A 26,342-nucleotide genomic window follows, 5' to 3' on the forward strand; every position below is an offset into this window, starting at 1 on the left:
TCTTTTAGCCAATAGCCTTCTGGGGTAAGTAGTCCTTCAATAACCATAGTGGAAGCCTGCAGAGACATTGTCGTGCAAATTAAAAAACCAAGTGGGTCCTGTATCAGGAAAAACATCACATACTCTGCTGACTTTCTTACCCCCACAAAAATAGGCATGTCCAACTCCTATGCGTGCCGATGACTGAGGGCACGCAGGTCCGCTTTCATTTGCGGCGGGGCATCTCCGCGGTGGAGCACGCCGCAATTAAATTCCAAAGTCCAGGTTTCACCCTGTTGCGCTCTGCATGGAAACGCCAACACAGTTGAGCATAAGAACCTCCTTTAATGTGGGCAGCAGACACAGCACGTACTCCCTTCCACAAGTGAAATGCCAAACATGTTTCGGGCGCCAAGCCCTTGTTCACTGGCTGCAATCAAACACTGTCCCGGCAGCTGTGAGGACTGTTATCTCACTGTCCCCGCCCAAATGGGACTTCTTTTAGCCAATAGCCTTCTGGGGTAAGTAGTCCTTCAATAACCATAGTGGAAGCCTGCAGAGACATTGTCGTGCAAATTAAAAAACCAAGTGGGTCCTGTAGCAGGAAAAACATCACATACTCTGCTGACTTTCTTACATCCAAAAAATAGGCATGTCCAACTCCTATGCGTGCCGATGACTGAGGGCACGCAGGTACGCTTTCATTTGCGGCGGGGCATCTCCGTGGCGGAGCACGCCGAAATTAAATTCCAAAGTCCAGGTTTCACCCTGTTGCGCTCTGCATGGAAACGCCAACACAGTTGAGCATAAGAACCTCCTTTAATGTGGGCAGCAGACACAGCACGTAATCCCTTCCACAAGTGAAATGCCAAACATGTTTCGGGCGCCAAGCCCTTGTTCACTGGCTGCAATCAAACACTGTCCCGGCAGCTGTGAGGACTGTTATCTCACTGTCCCCGCCCAAATGGGACTTCTTTTAGCCAATAGCCTTCTGGGGTAAGTAGTCCTTCAATAACCATAGTGGAAGCCTGCAGAGACATTGTCGTGCAAATTAAAAAACCAAGTGGGTCCTGTAGCAGGAAAAACATCACATACTCTGCTGACTTTCTTACCCCCACAAAAATAGGCATGTCCAACTCCTATGCGTGCCGATGACTGAGGGCACGCAGGTCCGCTTTCATTTGTGGCGGGGCATCTCCGTGGCGGAGCACGCCGCAATTAAATTCCAAAGTCCAGGTTTCACCCTGTTGCGCTCTGCATGGAAACGCCAACACAGTTGAGCATAAGAACCTCCTTTAATGTGGGCAGCAGACACAGCACGTAATCCCTTCCACAAGTGAAATGCCAAACATGTTTCGGGCGCCAAGCCCTTGTTCACTGGCTGCAATCAAACACTGTCCCGGCAGCTGTGAGGACTGTTATCTCACTGTCCCCGCCCAAATGGGACTTCTTTTAGCCAATAGCCTTCTGGGGTAAGTAGTCCTTTAATAACCATAGTGGAAGCCTGCAGAGACATTGTCGTGCAAATTAAAAAACCAAGTGGGTCCTGTAGCAGGAAAAACATCACATACTCTGCTGACTTTCTTACCCCCACAAAAATAGGCATGTCCAACTCCTATGCGTGCCGATGACTGAGGGCACGCAGGTCCGCTTTCATTTGCGGCGGGGCATCTCCGCGGCGGAGCACGCCGCAATTAAATTCCAAAGTCCAGGTTTCACCCTGTTGCGCTCTGCATTGAAACGCCAACACAGTTGAGCATAAGAACCTCCTTTAATGTGGGCAGCAGACACAGCACGTAATCCCTTCCACAAGTGAAATGCCAAACATGTTTCGGGCGCCAAGCCCTTGTTCACTGGCTGCAATCAAACACTGTCCCGGCAGCTGTGAGGACTGTTATCTCACTGTCCCCGCCCAAATGGGACTTCTTTTAGCCAATAGCCTTCTGGGGTAAGTAGTCCTTCAATAACCATAGTGGAAGCCTGCAGAGACATTGTCGTGCAAATTAAAAACACCAAGTGGGTCCTGTAGCAGGAAAAACATCACATACTCTGCTGACTTTCTTACCCCCACAAAAATAGGCATGTCCAACTCCTATGCGTGCCGATGACTGAGGGCACGCAGGTCCGCTTTCATTTGCGGCGGGGCATCTCCGTGGCGGAGCACGCCGCAATTAAATTCCAAAGTGCAGGTTTCACCCTGTTGCGCTCTGCATGGAAACGCCAACACAGTTGAGCATAAGAACCTCCTTTAATGTGGGCAGCAGACACAGCACGTAATCCCTTCCACAAGTGAAATGCCAAACATGTTTCGGGCGCCAAGCCCTTGTTCACTGGCTGCAATCAAACACTGTCCCGGCAGCTGTGAGGACTGTTATCTCACTGTCCCCGCCCAAATGGGACTTCTTTTAGCCAATAGCCTTCTGGGGTAAGTAGTCCTTCAATAACCATAGTGGAAGCCTGCAGAGACATTGTCGTGCAAATTAAAAAAACAAGTGGGTCCTGTAGCAGGAAAAACATCACATACTCTGCTGACTTTCTTACCCCCACAAAAATAGGCATGTCCAACTCCTATGCGTGCCGATGACTGAGGGCACGCAGGTCCGCTTTCATTTGTGGCGGGGCATCTCCGTGGCGGAGCACGCCGCAATTAAATTCCAAAGTCCAGGTTTCACCCTGTTGCGCTCTGCATGGAAACGCCAACACAGTTGAGCATAAGAACCTCCTTTAATGTGGGCAGCAGACACAGCACGTAATCCCTTCCACAAGTGAAATGCCAAACATGTTTCGGGCGCCAAGCCCTTGTTCACTGGCTGCAATCAAACACTGTCCCGGCAGCTGTGAGGACTGTTATCTCACTGTCCCCGCCCAAATGGGACTTCTTTTAGCCAATAGCCTTCTGGGGTAAGTAGTCCTTCAATAACCATAGTGGAAGCCTGCAGAGACATTGTCGTGCAAATTAAAAAACCAAGTGGGTCCTGTAGCAGGAAAAACATCACATACTCTGCTGACTTTCTTACCCCCACAAAAATAGGCATGTCCAACTCCTATGCGTGCCGATGACTGAGGGCACGCAGGTCCGCTTTCATTTGCGGCGGGGCATCTCCGCGGCGGAGCACGCCGCAATTAAATTCCAAAGTCCAGGTTTCACCCTGTTGCGCTCTGCATGGAAACGCCAACACAGTTGAGCATAAGAACCTCCTTTAATGTGGGCAGCAGACACAGCACGTAATCCCTTCCAGAAGTGAAATGCCAAACATGTTTCGGGCGCCAAGCCCTTGTTCACTGGCTGCAATCAAACACTGTCCCGGCAGCTGTGAGGACTGTTATCTCACTGTCCCCGCCCAAATGGGACTTCTTTTAGCCAATAGCCTTCTGGGGTAAGTAGTCCTTCAATAACCATAGTGGAAGTCTGCAGAGACATTGTCGTGCAAATTAAAAAACCAAGTGGGTCCTGTATCAGGAAAAACATCACATACTCTGCTGACTTTCTTACCCCCACAAAAATAGGCATGTCCAACTCCTATGCGTGCCGATGACTGAGGGCACGCAGGTCCGCTTTCATTTGCGGCGGGGCATCTCCGCGGTGGAGCACGCCGCAATTAAATTCCAAAGTCCAGGTTTCACCCTGTTGCGCTCTGCATGGAAACGCCAACACAGTTGAGCATAAGAACCTCCTTTAATGTGGGCAGCAGACACAGCACGTAATCCCTTCCACAAGTGAAATGCCAAACATGTTTCGGGCGCCAAGCCCTTGTTCACTGGCTGCAATCAAACACTGTCCCGGCAGCTGTGAGGACTGTTATCTCACTGTCCCCGCCCAAATGGGACTTCTTTTAGCCAATAGCCTTCTGGGGTAAGTAGTCCTTCAATAACCATAGTGGAAGCCTGCAGAGACATTGTCGTGCAAATTAAAAAACCAAGTGGGTCCTGTAGCAGGAAAAACATCACATACTCTGCTGACTTTCTTACATCCAAAAAATAGGCATGTCCAACTCCTATGCGTGCCGATGACTGAGGGCACGCAGGTCCGCTTTCATTTGCGGCGGGGCATCTCCGTGGCGGAGCACGCCGCAATTAAATTCCAAAGTCCAGGTTTCACCCTGTTGCGCTCTGCATGGAAACGCCAACACAGTTGAGCATAAGAACCTCCTTTAATGTGGGCAGCAGACACAGCACGTAATCCCTTCCACAAGTTAAATGCCAAACATGTTTCGGGCGCCAAGCCCTTGTTCACTGGCTGCAATCAAACACTGTCCCGGCAGCTGTGAGGACTGTTATCTCACTGTCCCCGCCCAAATGGGACTTCTTTTAGCCAATAGCCTTCTGGGGTAAGTAGTCCTTCAATAACCATAGTGGAAGCCTGCAGAGACATTGTCGTGCAAATTAAAAAACCAAGTGGGTCCTGTAGCAGGAAAAACATCACATACTCTGCTGACTTTCTTACCCCCACAAAAATAGGCATGTCCAACTCCTATGCGTGCCGATGACTGAGGGCACGCAGGTCCGCTTTCATTTGCGGCGGGGCATCTCCGCGGCGGAGCACGCCGCAATTAAATTCCAAAGTCCAGGTTTCACCCTGTTGCGCTCTGCATGGAAACGCCAACACAGTTGAGCATAAGAACCTCCTTTAATGTGGGCAGCAGACACAGCACGTAATCCCTTCCACAAGTGAAATGCCAAACACGTTTCGGGCGCCAAGCCCTTGTTCACTGGCTGCAATCAGACACTGTCCCGGCAGCTGTGAGGACTGTTATCTCACTGTCCCCGCCCAAATGGGACTTCTTTTAGCCAATAGCCTTCTGGGGTAAGTAGTCCTTCAATAACCATAGTGGAAGTCTGCAGAGACATTGTCGTGCAAATTAAAAAACCAAGTGGGTCCTGTAGCAGGAAAAACATCACATACTCTGCTGACTTTCTTACCCCCACAAAAATAGGCATGTCCAACTCCTATGCGTGCCGATGACTGAGGGCACGCAGGTCCGCTTTCATTTGCGGCGGGGCATCTCCCCGGCGGAGCACGCCGCAATTAAATTCCAAAGTCCAGGTTTCACCCTGTTGCGCTCTGCATGGAAACGCCAACACAGTTGAGCATAAGAACCTCCTTTAATGTGGGCAGCAGACACAGCACGTAATCCCTTCCACAAGTGAAATGCCAAACATGTTTCGGGCGCCAAGCCCTTGTTCACTGGCTGCAATCAAACACTGTCCCGGCAGCTGTGAGGACTGTTATCTCACTGTCCCCGCCCAAATGGGACTTCTTTTAGCCAATAGCCTTCTGGGGTAAGTAGTCCTTCAATAACCATAGTGGAAGCCTGCAGAGACATTGTCGTGCAAATTAAAAAACCAAGTGGGTCCTGTATCAGGAAAAACATCACATACTCTGCTGACTTTCTTACCCCCACAAAAATAGGCATGTCCAACTCCTATGCGTGCCGATGACTGAGGGCACGCAGGTCCGCTTTCATTTGCGGCGGGGCATCTCCGCGGTGGAGCACGCCGCAATTAAATTCCAAAGTCCAGGTTTCACCCTGTTGCGCTCTGCATGGAAACGCCAACACAGTTGAGCATAAGAACCTCCTTTAATGTGGGCAGCAGACACAGCACGTAATCCCTTCCACAAGTGAAATGCCAAACATGTTTCGGGCGCCAAGCCCTTGTTCACTGGCTGCAATCAAACACTGTCCCGGCAGCTGTGAGGACTGTTATCTCACTGTCCCCGCCCAAATGGGACTTCTTTTAGCCAATAGCCTTCTGGGGTAAGTAGTCCTTCAATAACCATAGTGGAAGCCTGCAGAGACATTGTCGTGCAAATTAAAAAACCAAGTGGGTCCTGTAGCAGGAAAAACATCACATACTCTGCTGACTTTCTTACATCCAAAAAATAGGCATGTCCAACTCCTAGGCGGGCCGATGACTGAGGGCACGCAGGTCCGCTTTCATTTGCGGCGGGGCATCTCCGTGGCGGAGCACGCCGCAATTAAATTCCAAAGTCCAGGTCTCACCCTGTTGCGCTCTGCATGGAAACGCCAACACAGTTGAGCATAAGAACCTCCTTTAATGTGGGCAGCAGACACAGCACGTAATCCCTTCCACAAGTGAAATGCCAAACATGTTTCGGGCGCCAAGCCCTTGTTCACTGGCTGCAATCAAACACTGTCCCGGCAGCTGTGAGGACTGTTATCTCACTGTCCCCGCCCAAATGGGACTTCTTTTAGCCAATAGCCTTCTGGGGTAAGTAGTCCTTCAATAACCATAGTGGAAGCCTGCAGAGACATTGTCGTGCAAATTAAAAAACCAAGTGGGTCCTGTAGCAGGAAAAACATCACATACTCTGCTGACTTTCTTACCCCCACAAAAATAGGCATGTCCAACTCCTATGCGTGCCGATGACTGAGGGCACGCAGGTCCGCTTTCATTTGCGGCGGGGCATCTCCGTGGCGGAGCACGCCGCAATTAAATTCCAAAGTGCAGGTTTCACCCTGTTGCGCTCTGCATGGAAACGCCAACACAGTTGAGCATAAGAACCTCCTTTAATGTGGGCAGCAGACACAGCACGTAATCCCTTCCACAAGTGAAATGCCAAACATGTTTCGGGCGCCAAGCCCTTGTTCACTGGCTGCAATCAAACACTGTCCCGGCAGCTGTGAGGACTGTTATCTCACTGTCCCCGCCCAAATGGGACTTCTTTTAGCCAATAGCCTTCTGGGGTAAGTAGTCCTTCAATAACCATAGTGGAAGCCTGCAGAGACATTGTCGTGCAAATTAAAAAAACAAGTGGGTCCTGTAGCAGGAAAAACATCACATACTCTGCTGACTTTCTTACCCCCACAAAAATAGGCATGTCCAACTCCTATGCGTGCCGATGACTGAGGGCACGCAGGTCCGCTTTCATTTGTGGCGGGGCATCTCCGTGGCGGAGCACGCCGCAATTAAATTCCAAAGTCCAGGTTTCACCCTGTTGCGCTCTGCATGGAAACGCCAACACAGTTGAGCATAAGAACCTCCTTTAATGTGGGCAGCAGACACAGCACGTAATCCCTTCCACAAGTGAAATGCCAAACATGTTTCGGGCGCCAAGCCCTTGTTCACTGGCTGCAATCAAACACTGTCCCGGCAGCTGTGAGGACTGTTATCTCACTGTCCCCGCCCAAATGGGACTTCTTTTAGCCAATAGCCTTCTGGGGTAAGTAGTCCTTTAATAACCATAGTGGAAGCCTGCAGAGACATTGTCGTGCAAATTAAAAAACCAAGTGGGTCCTGTAGCAGGAAAAACATCACATACTCTGCTGACTTTCTTACCCCCACAAAAATAGGCATGTCCAACTCCTATGCGTGCCGATGACTGAGGGCACGCAGGTCCGCTTTCATTTGCGGCGGGGCATCTCCGCGGCGGAGCACGCCGCAATTAAATTCCAAAGTCCAGGTTTCACCCTGTTGCGCTCTGCATGGAAACGCCAACACAGTTGAGCATAAGAACCTCCTTTAATGTGGGCAGCAGACACAGCACGTAATCCCTTCCAGAAGTGAAATGCCAAACACGTTTCGGGCGCCAAGCCCTTGTTCACTGGCTGCAATCAAACACTGTCCCGGCAGCTGTGAGGACTGTTATCTCACTGTCCCCGCCCAAATGGGACTTCTTTTAGCCAATAGCCTTCTGGGGTAAGTAGTCCTTCAATAACCATAGTGGAAGTCTGCAGAGACATTGTCGTGCAAATTAAAAAACCAAGTGGGTCCTGTATCAGGAAAAACATCACATACTCTGCTGACTTTCTTACCCCCACAAAAATAGGCATGTCCAACTCCTATGCGTGCCGATGACTGAGGGCACGCAGGTCCGCTTTCATTTGCGGCGGGGCATCTCCGCGGTGGAGCACGCCGCAATTAAATTCCAAAGTCCAGGTTTCACCCTGTTGCGCTCTGCATGGAAACGCCAACACAGTTGAGCATAAGAACCTCCTTTAATGTGGGCAGCAGACACAGCACGTAATCCCTTCCACAAGTGAAATGCCAAACATGTTTCGGGCGCCAAGCCCTTGTTCACTGGCTGCAATCAAACACTGTCCCGGCAGCTGTGAGGACTGTTATCTCACTGTCCCCGCCCAAATGGGACTTCTTTTAGCCAATAGCCTTCTGGGGTAAGTAGTCCTTCAATAACCATAGTGGAAGCCTGCAGAGACATTGTCGTGCAAATTAAAAAACCAAGTGGGTCCTGTAGCAGGAAAAACATCACATACTCTGCTGACTTTCTTACATCCAAAAAATAGGCATGTCCAACTCCTATGCGTGCCGATGACTGAGGGCACGCAGGTCCGCTTTCATTTGCGGCGGGGCATCTCCGTGGCGGAGCACGCCGCAATTAAATTCCAAAGTCCAGGTTTCACCCTGTTGCGCTCTGCATGGAAACGCCAACACAGTTGAGCATAAGAACCTCCTTTAATGTGGGCAGCAGACACAGCACGTAATCCCTTCCACAAGTTAAATGCCAAACATGTTTCGGGCGCCAAGCCCTTGTTCACTGGCTGCAATCAAACACTGTCCCGGCAGCTGTGAGGACTGTTATCTCACTGTCCCCGCCCAAATGGGACTTCTTTTAGCCAATAGCCTTCTGGGGTAAGTAGTCCTTCAATAACCATAGTGGAAGCCTGCAGAGACATTGTCGTGCAAATTAAAAAACCAAGTGGGTCCTGTAGCAGGAAAAACATCACATACTCTGCTGACTTTCTTACCCCCACAAAAATAGGCATGTCCAACTCCTATGCGTGCCGATGACTGAGGGCACGCAGGTCCGCTTTCATTTGCGGCGGGGCATCTCCGCGGCGGAGCACGCCGCAATTAAATTCCAAAGTCCAGGTTTCACCCTGTTGCGCTCTGCATGGAAACGCCAACACAGTTGAGCATAAGAACCTCCTTTAATGTGGGCAGCAGACACAGCACGTAATCCCTTCCACAAGTGAAATGCCAAACACGTTTCGGGCGCCAAGCCCTTGTTCACTGGCTGCAATCAGACACTGTCCCGGCAGCTGTGAGGACTGTTATCTCACTGTCCCCGCCCAAATGGGACTTCTTTTAGCCAATAGCCTTCTGGGGTAAGTAGTCCTTCAATAACCATAGTGGAAGTCTGCAGAGACATTGTCGTGCAAATTAAAAAACCAAGTGGGTCCTGTAGCAGGAAAAACATCACATACTCTGCTGACTTTCTTACCCCCACAAAAATAGGCATGTCCAACTCCTATGCGTGCCGATGACTGAGGGCACGCAGGTCCGCTTTCATTTGCGGCGGGGCATCTCCCCGGCGGAGCACGCCGCAATTAAATTCCAAAGTCCAGGTTTCACCCTGTTGCGCTCTGCATGGAAACGCCAACACAGTTGAGCATAAGAACCTCCTTTAATGTGGGCAGCAGACACAGCACGTAATCCCTTCCACAAGTGAAATGCCAAACATGTTTCGGGCGCCAAGCCCTTGTTCACTGGCTGCAATCAAACACTGTCCCGGCAGCTGTGAGGACTGTTATCTCACTGTCCCCGCCCAAATGGGACTTCTTTTAGCCAATAGCCTTCTGGGGTAAGTAGTCCTTCAATAACCATAGTGGAAGCCTGCAGAGACATTGTCGTGCAAATTAAAAAACCAAGTGGGTCCTGTATCAGGAAAAACATCACATACTCTGCTGACTTTCTTACCCCCACAAAAATAGGCATGTCCAACTCCTATGCGTGCCGATGACTGAGGGCACGCAGGTCCGCTTTCATTTGCGGCGGGGCATCTCCGCGGTGGAGCACGCCGCAATTAAATTCCAAAGTCCAGGTTTCACCCTGTTGCGCTCTGCATGGAAACGCCAACACAGTTGAGCATAAGAACCTCCTTTAATGTGGGCAGCAGACACAGCACGTAATCCCTTCCACAAGTGAAATGCCAAACATGTTTCGGGCGCCAAGCCCTTGTTCACTGGCTGCAATCAAACACTGTCCCGGCAGCTGTGAGGACTGTTATCTCACTGTCCCCGCCCAAATGGGACTTCTTTTAGCCAATAGCCTTCTGGGGTAAGTAGTCCTTCAATAACCATAGTGGAAGCCTGCAGAGACATTGTCGTGCAAATTAAAAAACCAAGTGGGTCCTGTAGCAGGAAAAACATCACATACTCTGCTGACTTTCTTACATCCAAAAAATAGGCATGTCCAACTCCTAGGCGGGCCGATGACTGAGGGCACGCAGGTCCGCTTTCATTTGCGGCGGGGCATCTCCGTGGCGGAGCACGCCGCAATTAAATTCCAAAGTCCAGGTCTCACCCTGTTGCGCTCTGCATGGAAACGCCAACACAGTTGAGCATAAGAACCTCCTTTAATGTGGGCAGCAGACACAGCACGTAATCCCTTCCACAAGTGAAATGCCAAACATGTTTCGGGCGCCAAGCCCTTGTTCACTGGCTGCAATCAAACACTGACCCGGCAGCTGTGAGGACTGTTATCTCACTGTCCCCGCCCAAATGGGACTTCTTTTAGCCAATAGCCTTCTGGGGTAAGTAGTCCTTCAATAACCATAGTGGAAGCCTGCAGAGACATTGTCGTGCAAATTAAAAAACCAAGTGGGTCCTGTAGCAGGAAAAACATCACATACTCTGCTGACTTTCTTACCCCCACAAAAATAGGCATGTCCAACTCCTATGCGTGCCGATGACTGAGGGCACGCAGGTCCGCTTTCATTTGCGGCGGGGCATCTCCGCGGCGGAGCACGCCGCAATTAAATTCCAAAGTCCAGGTTTCACCCTGTTGCGCTCTGCATGGAAACGCCAACACAGTTGAGCATAAGAACCTCTTTTAATGTGGGCAGCAGACACAGCACGTAATCCCTTCCACAAGTGAAATGCCAAACATGTTTCGGGCGCCAAGCCCTTGTTCACTGGCTGCAATCAAACACTGTCCCGGCAGCTGTGAGGACTGTTATCTCACTGTCCCTGCCCAAATGGGACTTCTTTTAGCCAATAGCCTTCTGGGGTAAGTAGTCCTTCAATAACCATAGTGGAAGCCTGCAGAGACATTGTCGTGCAAATTAAAAAACCAAGTGGGTCCTGTAGCAGGAAAAACATCACATACTCTGCTGACTTTCTTACCCCCACAAAAATAGGCATGTCTAACTCCTATGCGTGCCGATGACTGAGGGCACGCAGGTCCGCTTTCATTTGCGGCGGGGCATCTCCGCGGCGGAGCACGCCGCAATTAAATTCCAAAGTCCAGGTTTCACCCTGTTGCGCTCTGCATGGAAACGCCAACACAGTTGAGCATAAGAACCTCCTTTAATGTGGGCAGCAGACACAGCACGTAATCCCTTCCACAAGTGAAATGCCAAACATGTTTCGGGCGCCAAGCCCTTGTTCACTGGCTGCAATCAAACACTGTCCCGGCAGCTGTGAGGACTGTTATCTCACTGTCCCCGTCCAAATGGGACTTCTTTTAGCCAATAGCCTTCTGGGGTAAGTAGTCCTTCAATAACCATAGTGGAAGCCTGCAGAGACATTGTCGTGCAAATTAAAAAACCAAGTGGGTCCTGTAGCAGGAAAAACATCACATAATCTGCTGACTTTCTTACCCCCACAAAAATAGGCATGTCCAACTCCTATGCGTGCCGATGACTGAGGGCACGCAGGTCCGCTTTCATTTGCGGCGGGGCATCTCTGCGGCGGAGCACGCCGCAATTAAATTCCAAAGTCCAGGTTTCACCCTGTTGCGCTCTGCATGGAAACGCCAACACAGTTGAGCATAAAAACCTCCTTTAATGTGGGCAGCAGACACAGCACGTAATCCCTTCCACAAGTGAAATGCCAAACATGTTTCGGGCGCCAAGCCCTTGTTCACTGGCTGCAATCAAACACTGTCCCGGCAGCTGTGAGGACAGTTATCTCACTGTCCCTGCCCAAATGGGACTTCTTTTAGCCAATAGCCTTCTGGGGTAAGTAGTCCTTCAATAACCATAGTTGAAGCCTGCAGAGACATTGTCGTGCAAATTAAAAAACCAAGTGGGTCCTGTAGCAGGAAAAACATCACATACTCTGCTGACTTTCTTACCCCGACAAAAATAGGCATGTCCAACTCCTATGCGTGCCGATGACTGAGGGCACGCAGGTCCGCTTTCATTTGCGGCGGGGCATCTCCGCGGCGGAGCACGCGGCAATTAAATTCCAAAGTCCAGGTTTCACCCTGTTGCGCTCTGCATTGAAACGCCAACACAGTTGAGCATAAGAACCTCCTTTAATGTGGGCAGCAGACACAGCACGTAATCCCTTCCACAAGTGAAATGCCAAACATGTTTCGGGCGCCAAGCCCTTGTTCACTGGCTGCAATCAAACACTGTCCCGGCAGCTGTGAGGACTGTTATCTCACTGTCCCCGCCCAAATGGGACTTCTTTTAGCCAATAGCCTTCTGGGGTAAGTAGTCCTTCAATAACCATAGTGGAAGCCTGCAGAGACATTGTCGTGCAAATTAAAAAACCAAGTGGGTCCTGTAGCAGGAAAAACATCACATAATCTGCTGACTTTCTTACCCCCACAAAAATAGGCATGTCCAACTCCTATGCTTGCCGATGACTGAGGGCACGCAGGTCCGCTTTCATTTGCGGCGGGGCATCTCCGCGGCGGAGCACGCCGCAATTAAATTCCAAAGTCCAGGTTTCACCCTGTTGCGCTCTGCATGGAAACGCCAACACAGTGAGATAACAGTCCTCACAGCTGCCGGGACAGTGTTTGATTGCAGCCAGTGAACAAGGGCTTGGCGCCCGAAACATGTTTGGCATTTCACTTGTGGAAGGGATTACGTGCTGTGTCTGCTGCCCACATTAAAGGAGGTTCTTATGCTCAACTGTGTTGGCGTTTCCATGCAGAGCGCAACAGGGTGAAACCTGGACTTTGGAATTTAATTGCGGCGTGCTCCGCCGCGGAGATGCCCCGCCGCAAATGAAAGCGGACCTGCGTGCCCTCAGTCATCGGCACGCATAGGAGTTGGACATGCCTATTTTTGTGGGGGTAAGAAAGTCAGCAGAGTATGTGAGGTTTTTCCTGCTACAGGACCCACTTGGTTTTTTAATTTGCACGACAATGTCTCTGCAGGCTTCCACTATGGTTATTGAAGGACTACTTACCCCAGAAGGCTATTGGCTAAAAGAAGTCCCATTTGGGCGGGGACAGTGAGATAACAGTCCTCACAGCTGCCGGGACAGTGTTTGATTGCAGCCAGTGAACAAGGGCTTGGCGCCCGAAACATATTTGGCATTTCACTTGTGGAAGGGATTACGTGCTGTGTCTGCTGCCCACATTAAAGGAGGTTCTTATGCTCAACTGTGTTGGCGTTTCCATGCAGAGCGCAACAGGGTGAAACCTGGACTTTGGAATTTAATTGCGGCGTGCTCCGCCGCGGAGATGCCCCGCCGCAAATGAAAGCGGACCTGCGTGCCCTCAGTCATCGGCACGCATAGGAGTTAGACATGCCTATTTTTGTGGGGGTAAGAAAGTCAGCAGAGTATGTGATGTTTTTCCTGCTACAGGACCCACTTGGTTTTTTAATTTGCACGACAATGTCTCTGCAGGCTTCCACTATGGTTATTGAAGGACTACTTACCCCAGAAGGCTATTGGCTAAAAGAAGTCCCATTTGGGCGGGGACAGTGAGATAACAGTCCTCACAGCTGCCGGGACAGTGTTTGATTGCAGCCAGTGAACAAGGGCTTAGCGCCCGAAACATGTTTGGCATTTCACTTGTGGAAGGGATTACGTGCTGTGTCTGCTGCCCACATTAAAGGAGGTTCTTATGCTCAACTGTGTTGGCGTTTCCATGCAGAGCGCAACAGGGTGAAACCTGGACTTTGGAATTTAATTGCGGCGTGCTCCGCCGCGGAGATGCCCCGCCGCAAATGAAAGCGGACCTGCGTGCCCTCAGTCATCGGCACGCATAGGAGTTGGACATGCCTATTTTTGTGGGGGTAAGAAAGTCAGCAGAGTATTTGATGTTTTTCCTGCTACAGGACCCACTTGTTTTTTTAATTTGCACGACAATGTCTCTGCAGGCTTCCACTATGGTTATTGAAGGACTACTTACCCCAGAAGGCTATTGGCTAAAAGAAGTCCCATTTGGGCGGGGACAGTGAGATAACAGTCCTCACAGCTGCCGGGACAGTGTTTGATTGCAGCCAGTGAACAAGGGCTTGGCGCCCGAAACATGTTTGGCATTTCACTTGTGGAAGGGATTACGTGCTGTGTCTGCTGCCCACATTAAAGGAGGTTCTTATGCTCAACTGTGTTGGCGTTTCCATGCAGAGCGCAACAGGGTGAAACCTGGACTTTGGAAGATATATATATATATATATATATATATATATATTTTTTTTTTTTATTTATTTTTTTTTTTTCTACTGGCAGTCACCAGTAGTTAGGACCTAGTTTAGGACTTAGTTTCCATAGGAAAAGCACTTTTTGACTTGGCTATAACTTTGGCGTTGTTTGAGCAATCTGCATGAACTTTGCTCCAAAAAGTGTCACGTTGGGTACTATTGATTGGGAAAGGTTGGGGGTAATCCATGCAGTGGGAGCCGAGAATTTGGGGCACAAAATAAGGTTGCGTTTGTAATGTCAATTCCCATAGGAACCTTTAGCCACCTCTACATCCCGAGCCGCTGAACTTACTTACAGTAAATTTGTCAGGGAGGTAGATGTCGGTTCTAGGAAGTGCTGTGTGCTTATTGGTGTAAATCCATTCAGTGGGTTTTGAGAAATTTAATTTTAAAATTATAGTGATCTCTTTGGCCTCTGAAATTTTGCGAAGGCTTCGCGAATGCACTCGCCAACTAGAATGCTATGATTGGCTGGTCACAACCTGAATAGAAAGTTGCGCCCACCATTTTATTTATCGGAAGCAGTTTCTGGTGCAGAAAATGTGTGTGAAAGCCCACATAATGTGTCAGGGTGGAGATACTCTGACCCCATGGTTGAGAAATGGAGGTGTTAGTGACACAAGTTATGTGTCAAAAATTGATTTTTTTTAATCAAGTGTGATATTCATAACAACGCCTCGACTGGCAGCATGGCCCCCCGTGTACCATTGTGGAGACATTGCTTCTATCAACGTTGGCGCATTCTTAAGAGATATTTAGATTCTGATAAATATTTTTATAAAGTTATTTATATAGTGAGCTGTCTACTGTGATGGTTAGAAATAATTATATAGTTATAATTGTTGAATGTGGTGGTGCCTTGTGAAATCCTGCTTTTGCTTTCCGGTTTCGCAACGCACCCGCGGGGATCGCAATGAGTGACGTAATTGTGATCTCCAGAGTCACAGCGAAAACAAAAAATAGGTTTTAGAGATGGTTGATCTAGAAATACACTAGAAAAGCATGAGTTTGAAGTGTACAGTAATAAACTTCTAGTGTGTAGAATACTGTAATGTCTGTGCATATATGTGTATTGAGTTTATGGGAAAGGCGTGATCGTCGCTGTTAATCACGTCATCGCGATGTCCCTAATAAAAATAGGTTGAAAGATGTTTTTTAAAGAAACTGAGTACATAAATATGAGTTTAAATATGCTTTGAATGAAGTATGTATATAGTAATGTGTGTACAGCAAGGATCAGAATGGTTTTTTTTGTGCATATTATTTTTGGATGTGTTGGTGGCCATTGAATGTCTGCTTTTGTTTTCCGTTTTTGCAATGTGTCCGTGGGGATCGTGACTTCATTGAAAAGATCCACAAAAACTAAATAGAAAAAGACCCTTTAGGAAAACACTTCACGATATTTAGGGTACTAGGGTGGCTCTGACAAGAGACGCTGTGTTGGTTGTATGTATATGGTTGCTACACATAAGACCAGATGCAGTTTTTCAGGTTACTTAGAAACACCCTGTTGCCTTCATCTGTAAAGTGCACTCCATCATTTCTCTAAATTCAATGCATGTCAAAATGCAGGTTGTTGTTATATATACAGCCCATGCGATGATCTCTGAGAAATGCAGAAACAGTTTTATTAATATGTTTCCTGGCTTTGTCAACCTGTGAACAAAATTGATTTGACCATTTCCATTTCTGTTTTTGGCATATATTAGAGTACACCATGACAGTGTGAGTGAAAAGCGACATCAGTTCTGCAAACATTTCTTTCATTAGGATTTCCAACCCTACCCCAGTCAATGTACCGAGGTCATTGCCATCACAGTGCACAATCATTAGGTGAGGAGCTTGGGAATCCACAATGGATTTAACCAAAGCCAGCAACTGATGAATCTTTAACCCTCTCTTGGCAAACCAAGTAATCTGCACATTTGGCCAACCCAAGTCTCTGTCAATACCTCTCTTTTTTGCAGCCTCTTTAGCCCAATAGATGTAGCTCTGGCAAACAATCCTTACTGTAACCATTTTGAAGTGAAGGAGCAATAGTAGTTAGGAGAAAACTGGAGCTGAATGAGATAGTTTTCTAAAGTAAAATCAGTTAAAATTGAGTTTTTTTTTTTTTACCAAATATATATATCCATATTTCATTGGATGCTGTCAGCATGAAAGTGAATAAAGTTAGGTAGTGTGTTGGATGCCTGAAAAAAGAAGTCTTATTATTGGCTGTTGTTGAAAAAAATAGTAATACAGACATGGAAATGCATTTTTAATCTGTGAAGTAAACCACACCTGCTGTACCTTATTTGAAAGCAGAATGCTCTTTCTAGAATGTGCTGTGACCTTTTGACCTACTGGTTTCACTGGTTTGCTAGCTACACTGAGCTAACACTGTATTGGGGGGAAGGGTGTTAAAGAGACAGAAATATTTTTTGAAAAGTTGAGGAGTGATGATACAATGTATGGGGCTCATTACGATGGCGGGCGGACATAAGTCCACCCACTATTGTTGCGGTGCTGGGACCGCCTGCCAGACGTGCAGCAGTCCCACCACTGCAATTAGGATGCACCCGCCATAATGGCGGGCGCATCCAGGGCATTTAACATTGCGGATGGTATTGCTGACTGCAGCACCGTATGCAATGCTAAAATGCCCTGCTGTATATTTCCCTGCACTACGTAGCAGGCACCACCCGGTGCCTGCCATGTAGTGTAGGGAAATGCAGGGGGGTACAATGGGTACTCCCCCAGTGCACTCCCCAACACAGAGGGGGCCCGCAACGGGCTCCCGAATCCAGCCTCTTCCTGTCTTTTCATGGTGGGATGACCGCAGCACACAGACAGGCAGAAAGGGATTTCCTAATCAATGCTGGCCTGTGTTTTGGTTCCGCAAGGTGGGCGGAAAAGGACCGCCTTGCGAAACCGTGGCAGACCGACTTTCCATCTGCCTGGGACGGATTGGGATTCCCACCGCCATCCTAATTTGGCGGTGGGAATATCCTGTGTGATGGCAGAAGGACCGCCATCAAGTTTTAATTTCCAACTCAGGACTATGTAATAAACTGTTGTGTAGTATTTAAATTACAGAAAAAATTAAACTAGATATCGGTTTGAACTACCGTTTATATTTGCGATTATTCCATGATGATCGCAAAAACATTGTGAAAACGCACAATAGGAACCTCGTTTTGAAAGAGAAGGAAAGGATTAACAGATGCTAACCATTCACAAGTGGAAATGCAATAGTCTAAAATGAAAGACATGATTTCATTTGCTGCCTTTCTCATGATGATAGAATGCAAAGTTGATGAGGTTGCCATTTTAAACTTGCTTTGTATGAGAGTGGTGCACCATTCTTGTGCTTAGCTTTTACAAATCATAACAGTGGCCAAACTATGTAGAAAGAGCTAAAACAACAATATATTAAACAAACTGAATTCAATGGTATGTATATAACTTTGAAATTATTTTAAAAATGTACATTAGATATGAAGATGTATATCGGAGTTTGATTAAAGGTGTATCACAGTGATGAGAAAAAAATGTATGCGTTGAACTGTATCTTTTAGAGCGTATGTGTTTAAGAGGTTAGTGGGAAATGTTTTGGCAAGTAAGAAAAAAAATAATGTGTGCCTGTTTATTACATTGTGTATTTTTTTGAAAAATAACAGTGTCGTTTTGTGGAAAGTTGCAATGGGGAACTAAGAATGTTTTAAATGTGTAAACATCATGTGAAGAATAGATACATCTGTCATTTTCATTCTGGGAGTTGTAGTACTTTTAGTAACATTATTAAACAGGAACAGTGTAGTGAAAAATAAAAAACAAGAATATGTCTGCGTGTATGTGAATTAGAAAGAAGTAATACTTGTTAGGTATATATTGTGAAGTGTTTGTCAATGTGGGTTTTAACTTATATGACCACTTTGCATAAGCTTAGATGGTGAGATGAAGTTTTTGTGCTTGCACATAGCTATACATACGGTGGAACTTATGAGTTTGCTTAAAGATGCAGAGAGGTATATATTTTTGGGAAAGATGGCTTGAAGGTGTACATCTATTAAGAAATTGCATATATGTTTACATGGTAATCTATGTTTAGTAAGGCTGATGAAAATTTAATTTATATGGTGAGAGTTTTGTTTTTCAGTGCAGAATGCATCAAGAGTTCTTGTGCTAGCTTCATTTTGAGTGTATCTGTTGTTTGAGATATGCTGAATATATGTTTTAGAAGCATAAGAAGTAATTGAGAAATGATGTAAGTAAGCCATTCACAAAGCTTGAGCTATGAACATTTTCTAAATGTTGTTTTCTGTTTTAGAAACTTACTGGTGCATGTGCACGCTCAGTAGCAAAGCAATGTATATTTCTAGAGATCCATGTATGCAATTATATATCAAGTTTGATACCCAGATTTCCTCACACATAGCTCAGAAGAAATGCATGTATACAGTAAAACAGGTAGTTTGATACTGACAATTGTTATGTATCTAACAGGAATGAAGGTACTTTCTCTGTCACTCAGGCAGTATTCAGGCAGTCGTGGAATCACCCAGCCACTACTCAGGCAGTCATCAAATTAGTGATTGATGCACTATCCATGGAGTTATTCAATTATCCACAAACTATACATGTACTCTTGCAATCAGGCAGGCAGAAAGTATGTATTTATTGAGGTATGCAGGCACTACTTATACATTCATCTAATCACCTAGGTTCTATCAATTGACTTATGCAATTAACAAGGCTGTAACTATGCAATCATTATAAGATTTGCGCAGAACCTCTGCAGCCATCTTAACACCCACTTACAACCTATGCACTCATTGAAATACTGAGGCATACACATGCACAGATATCTCCTTCAACTGTCATCAGCTGGAATCCACGGTACACCAGAATCCACCTGATGACATCACAAGATTAAAGGGACATTAGGCTAACTGAACACAGGCCATGACATATACATACAGATGAATTTATATTATTTACAAGGATTGATGAGTCTTGTAAGGATAAGAAAACCTCAATCTAGGTCAATTTAAAAAGTCCCTTGTGAATATTCTGAAAGGGATCGAAGTGAATTATGACAAAAAAGGCTTATACAAAACATTGGCCAGCATGCTAAAACTAGAAATGGAGGAAAGTCATTACTTTCATGAATATGGGTGAAAACACCGACACATTTACCTCCTACATTCAGCAGACGGTAAACTCGATCTCGAAAAATTGCCTGGATGCTCAAATTACCAGATGGGTAAATGCCCAGGCCAGGGTAAAGTACCCCATTCGGTGGGTACCCAATATCTCGAAATTCAGATCCCAATGCAAACCTTTATTTGCGCATGGACTGAAAATGTTATCCACGCCAAATTTCATGACATGGTATTTTCAAATGTACAATATCTCACTTTTTAGTAATATCCGTATCCGAAACTCATGGTCCTTTGAGCTGTTTTACTAATGTTCAGCTTCACACGAATATATAGGTCTCAATTTGGTTTGGATCTACATCTATACGTATAATTCCATAAAAAGCGATCTGTGGGCTACACCTCATTAGAATGAGATTCATAAACATACTCTGTATTCAACCATTTTGTAGCCACTTACTGTATACCTGTTATGGCAAAACCATGATTTAAACTAGAAGCATTTTTAATATGCAACAAAAGCATGTTTGTACCTTTCAAAGACAATTAATATCTCCATTGTGATAGAGTTACCTTCATCCTGATTCTTACAATGTACTTCACATTTAGCCATGCTTGAGAGTCTCAAGATTAAGAATGAAAGGTGATTGCTCTTTAATCCACATGATGGCATTTCTGTCAATGACAATTTGTGAACAACTTTCTTTTCTGGCTCTCTGTGTTTCAGGCTGCCTTCCCGGAAATAAAAGTACTGCAGCATAAGGCATTGGCATATTGCATGCCATGCTGTAGATGTACTAAAAATTAGGAAACATAATGATGTGCTCCTTCCAATATCCTCGTCAATATATGTTGCATATTTTCCAAAAAACACCCATCATCATGCCAAGTATTTATCATCTCGACAAATGTTGAAGGGTGTCCATAATAATACATTTGTTTCTTTTGCTTGCGAGCTTACTTAAAGCTGCACAATTTGAGCCCATATAGAAGAAATTTCATTTAACCTGCTACAAACATTTTTAAAAAATCCAATGTTAGCATATGGTTTATGGAGACTAGACAGCAAATGGCCAGTAGCAAAAGCAAAGGTACTACCGCTTTAACTAAACACCAACTGAGAACAATGTACCCGCTAGACAATTCTAAGTGAGTGACGGATGACATTATAAGTCAGCTCTAAAATGCAAACTCGAAACAGTTGCAATGTTTTCAAGGATGATTTGTTCTTACATACGTTCTACAGCGCAAAAGGGTTCCAGTTGGTCCCAAGCACTAATAAAATGCTGTGGAACCTATTAAAGAATGATTCACCCTCCATTTTGGACTCTGTATACATCCCTAATGCTCTTTGCTAAGGTTCTGTTCTTTATATTTAGGTTTGTGCTCTATAACTAACCATAGTTTTTAACAAATAATAGAAACAACAATGCTTCAGGGGCAATGACAATCCGTAATGGGCAGCGGGGTAAGGAAGGCACACAGGCTCACTCTGTTTAACATGTGCACATACATAATCACACCAAACACATACACATTCACTCACCCATTCACAGCGTGCATGCACACACAAATACACAAACATTCATACATACAGCCATGCATACATCCAACATACAAAAAAACAAATGTACTGGGTCGAGGGGCTGATCTTTCCTAGAGGCTTCAGAAGGAAGATCCTGCCATCTCCACACCTTGGCTAACCGGGTAAAAGGTCAGCCAATGAGAAGAGGAACTTCCTTAGCTTGTAACAGAGAGGGCTGGGTCAGGAAGAGTTGCTGACCCCACCCCACTCTGTGATGAGCATCACTGACGGACACTCAACCCTGGGCACTCCAGGGCTTAAAACTGACTTACTCAGGTCTGAGTCTATCCATGAAGCTCCCCTTCACCGTGAGAGGGGGGCACACAGAAGACTTTGCAAGTATGAGGACGTCATATCCACCTGCCTGAACAGACCAGGAAGAGTCTCTGTCAGGCTGACTTTTGCTCAGCCTGACTGACACTCTTTGTGCATTGGAAAAAGGTGCCCTTTTGACCTATAGGATGCAGGGTCATCCCATTGTGTCCTGTGGTGTAGGAATTCTGGGCTACACTGTCACCAAGATCCTGTTGATTGAGGAGATCCAGTTCTGCCATTGCAATCTCTCCCTACTTCCCAGGTCTTCAAAATAAATTCACGAAGAGTTGGGGCTGCCTTCTGTTAAAGATCTCTTCAAGTTTGCTCCATTACTTGTATAGATTTCAATATGGAGTAACCCTCAAGCGGCACTGAATAAAGTTGTTTTTGTTGATTGCTTAAGTTATGCTAATGGATCAAAAATACCTTAGATGTCTTATATTAAGTCAATTCTGACAGATTGAAGTAAGCCCCCTTTATTGACTAATTACTTTTCAAAACGTATGTCTAAAAAAGACTGGGTAAAGGAATCTTTTATGAATTAAAGGAGAATAATCAGAGATTTAGATCTTTAAAGATCAACCGTAAGGAATGATGCTATTATTTGGTCCACAGTGTAAATTGAAACGTATCTTTTAATGGACATGGACGCATGCGAGTGAGGTCTTTTGACTCGATTTAGGCTCTGCACTGTGAGAAGATTGTTTTCTTTTTACCGCTAGGCCAATATAGCACTGATTCAATTTTTGTCTACTCTTGCAATGAAACTTCTGAACAGACACTACTGCAGTTCATGTTTATATGGAAATATTATCTGCCGTATCTAAAAGAAAATTATTTCCAGTTCTCCATAAGTATGATTTTAGTTACTGTAAGCCTGCTCTATGCTTATTCGAGTGTTAATGTTTGATCTGCTGTACAAGCCTTTTTAAAATCTACTGTGAGTCATCATAATTATATGATGTTTAACTATTCTTAGTCATTGTACTTTTCGTATGTATTTAGCTACTGTAACCTTTTATGTTGTTTTTGACTTTTATGATAATGTTTGAATAAATATTTTTTTTTAATCTGATTTCACTGGAGATTAGAATGCACTTGGCATGCCTCTTAGCATACACAGTATGGATATTCATTTACTTTAAAACAGGGATCTTCCTTCTACTATTCTTTCCCTTACTAGAACAGAGTATCAGGGTACAGTGGGTGCAGCGGGTGCAGAAAACGTATTGCTAATATGCCATTGGAAGCTACCTTAAATCAAATGTCCTTTATAGATTCCATACCCCAACCACCTTTCAAACAGTAGAATGTATGCATGTATTTATGCATTTATGTAATGGTACTTGTATAGTTCAAACCTAGCTGAATAGCAGTGGAGTAATGAACACAAATGGAAGTCCAGGCATAAGACGTCATCATTTAAGATGAGCAGGTTTGAAAGGAATTGTCTCACACACATTTTGAAATGATATATCCTTTCAAAATTTTAGGGTGGTATGAGCTATTTTGATATTGATGGGGATGTTATGCTGTGCACTGAGATCCAAAAGAACTGTCTTCTGGCATTTTCCTTCTGCTATTTCTTCAAAGCCAGACAAGCGATATCCAAGCCCTTGGTTTACTGGCATCCTCCTGGGATGGTTCATTTTTGAGCAGATGCACAAAGGTGATGTTGCTGAAGACCTTGTATGTGATGTAAATGGTCCTAAAGAAGATGCAGGCTTGCAAGTGTTGCCAATGTAGTTCCTTCAGAGTTGGAGTGGTGTGGCTGAACATCTGTAAGCCTTTGATGAAGTATTGTGAAGGGTGTAAGTTGACTTGCAGGGGTGCCAGTGTGTTGCAAAGGCAGCCAGGTAGCGTGTAGCCTCATACTTATGAGAGAAGATTACAATTTTCACTGTTGATCTGAAGTTTTGATTGGATAGGTGTTCACTTTTTTTCAAGAGGGGTTGCTGATAACAGGCTATCTTCATTTTCTTTGTCTTTGAAGGAAAGATCTATGCCAAGGGGTAATTTGAGCGACTTTGTGATGGCTGTCAGGTTGGGGATGAAACTATCCAGGGTCATGTTGGATAGTCAATCTTGAATTTGTTGTTGTTCTGAGCTATTGGCAAGTAGGAGACATTTAGACTTGATGAGCTGAACCTTAAGTAGGTATTTGATATCCAGTTCTGGATTGGCTTTGTGGATGTTTTGATTGAGTCAATTAATGTTGTCTGACTACATTTTGAGGCAGAGCTCTCCACCTCCCAAAGACTAGCCTGTAAAATTTGAAGACAGAAGAAGCCTCTTGTATTGGGTAGCAGATCTTATTGCCATCTTTGTTTTAACTAAAATGGCCTATATATATAATAAAGTTATTCTTTGGCCCTGTTTGAATCCCATAGAGAGTTACATCTTGGGACTTCTGATTACATAGAGTCCAGTGAAACACAAGATCTGAGTAGGGTGCAAGTGTGGATGATGTATTACACTTCATTGAAAGTTCAATGAAAATCTCTATGTTTCCTCTATAACTCTGTCTTTACTTTGAGCAGTAAATATACACTTACAGGATAATTGAATAACATAAAACTTGATGTAGAGTTTGACAGATGTTTTATTATCTATCTGGGGGATGGAGTAATCCATTGGCTCCTTGGAAATGTCTATACATTAGCAGGAACCACCATCATGGCGGTTCTTGTCAATGTTGAAAACATTTGATGGATGACTCTATCAAACATAATGGACGGCCGTCAAACTTTTCCAAAGTGTTACATTTTTCAAAAATAAACTCCCAATGAGGAAGTTAGTTTATGGAAAATGGAAAACTATTGGCCTCCACTCCATGAGACCTTTCTCCCATACAGTGAGAGTAATATGTTTTTGTATACTGTCCCTTACAGCCAGGTTTTATTTGGCAGTGATAGACAGCCAAAAAAAGCCATCTGATTGTCCACTTTAAAATGTTTACATTGATACCTCTGATGGCCATACTTCATTGGGCCATTGGAGGACTATGTCTGTGATGAAGCAGAGTAGGTTCCAGCATCGAAGTACTGCTGCTCTACCCATACCTTAATCGGGTGTGTGGACTGAAGTTTTAGCAGAGAGGGTATCTCATTACCATTGCAATGGAGTACCCTCTCCATGAAGCTCTAAGTCAACCCCTTAAATAGTTTCTCACTCCTGTCAAGAGACATCATTAGCCTTTAATCCACACTTGCAATGATAAAGCATTAAAAAGTAAAAATCTTATGACTTTTCAACAGATTTGTTGTAAAATGGGTTCCGACCTATTTAACTTCCTGAAATTTTGCTTTTTGGACTACCCAGTTTTTGACCTTTTTTTTCGTGGGTGAGTCTCACTTACTGAGTTTCAGCCACTGTAAGCTCTATCAAAATGAAGTGCAAGTGTCTGCCTTTGAAAACAAGTTCTGCTGCTATGTAACTGGAATAAGAGGTTCTGGATTGGCAAATGTGAACATCTATACACATGTATGTGCACACGTCTGGGCTGAGTGAGTGGAATGACTGCCCAGCTCAACCTGATATCTGCTCATGGATAGCCGGTCACAGAAGAGACTCTGGATGATTGGAGCTAACCGCGTGCAGATCCTAAAATGTGAGTGGACATTCTTAATGTAAGTCTGTAGTGCTTCACTGAAAAGGGTTTATGATTCAGTGTATTGTACATTATGAGCAATCTGTATCAATGTACAGTTTTACCATACTTAGGCCCAGAGACTAAGGTGACACACCCATATTATGGTACACAGGGATCACAAGTGCAGATTTAATGTTACTTTTATCATACCTGCACTTCTTCTGGCTCTGGTAGTTGTACCATATTTCCCAGATTAAAGTCTTTGTTCACCCTGTTGGGCCCAATTAATTGCTGTGTTGGTCAGGAGGAGGGGTAAATGCTTCTTCACAGAATAGGGTATTTTGACATTGATTAGGCATGTTTCTGACAGAGGAAAGGATGGGGTCAGAATCAGCATGTGCCATTCGCTTTGTATACTACACCAGGCCTGGGAAGGCACATTCAGAGTACAACAAAGGGAAGAATGCTAGACCTCTGGAGTTAATCACAGTAGGGACTCCACTTTGAATGTTTGGAGGGAAGGTACTATGCAGCTGTGCCAGTTAGGGTCAAGGATTGAGGTTCTGGGAAAAGTCTGTTCATAGACCACTTCATGTCACCATGCTTAAGAATTTAGTCCAGGAGGGTTGGGGCAGAAATGGAGTGAATATGTGTCATCCTAGGATTGGCCAGAGGTGCTTAACTTCTGAAACATTCGATCACCACTTAAAAAATTATTTCACTCTTATATAAAATAAGACACATCAAAAGACTGTTCTCAGAATAAGGCATGGGGTTTTATTTTGTGCAGCACTCTCTAACAAAAAGGCTTTCCCAGATGTCAAATGAAGAACATTCAAATGTGTGTGTGTATAAAGATATACTATCTACTGGCGGTTGCCAGTAGATAGTTATAGTTAGGACCGAGTTCCCATAGGAAATCTGAAAATTCAATTTTGAATAACTTTGGCGCCGGTTGACTTAGCTTCGTGAAATTTTCAAAACTAATGGGGCGCTCCGCTCAGCTCCTACCCTGAAAGTCTCGGGGTGATTCGTCAAGCGGGGGCTGAGAAAAAAGGGGGGTCCCAAAACGCGTTTTCCCCATGCATTTTCCCATAGGACCTTTAGTCGAAGGTACAGCCCGAACGGCTGAACAGAATTAATTGAAATTTGGCAAAGAGGTAGTCCTCAGGTCAGACATGTGCCTTTTGCTTAAATGGTGTAAATCCGTTCAGTAGTTCCTGAGAAAATCAAAAGTAAAATCACATATATATCTGGGCGGAGCCTAACCACACATCTCATCGTGAGATCTGATTGGCTGTCAGCACTTCATCCAAGAAGTGTTGGCAGCCATCTTGGGACCAATATACATGATAG

Source organism: Triturus cristatus, chromosome 6 (genome assembly GCF_964204655.1).
Source record: "Triturus cristatus chromosome 6, aTriCri1.1, whole genome shotgun sequence".
Lineage (NCBI taxonomy): Eukaryota > Metazoa > Chordata > Amphibia > Caudata > Salamandridae > Triturus > Triturus cristatus.